This window comes from Penaeus monodon, chromosome 19 (genome assembly GCF_015228065.2).
Source record: "Penaeus monodon isolate SGIC_2016 chromosome 19, NSTDA_Pmon_1, whole genome shotgun sequence".
Classification (NCBI taxonomy): Eukaryota; Metazoa; Arthropoda; class Malacostraca; order Decapoda; family Penaeidae; genus Penaeus; species Penaeus monodon.
Genome location: NC_051404.1, coordinates 43,134,190 through 43,134,432, shown reverse-complemented (window position 1 = coordinate 43,134,432; position 243 = coordinate 43,134,190).

Genomic DNA, 243 nt, shown 5'->3' with positions numbered 1-243 from the left:
CTCAGAAAACTGCATTGCTCTCGACAGCGAGTATTTTGAGACTATACTTTGATGTCAAGTACCGCAGATGAAGACGCTGTGAGGCCTTTGACAACAGGTTGCTGTCCGCTTTCACAGAATTAACCGGAGCAACTGACAAGAACTTTGAGAGGCGAAGTATTATAGTTAACAATGATAAAAACTATAATAAAAGAGCATTGTAATGAAATGTCCAAATATGACATGGATGGCAGTGACGGTGCG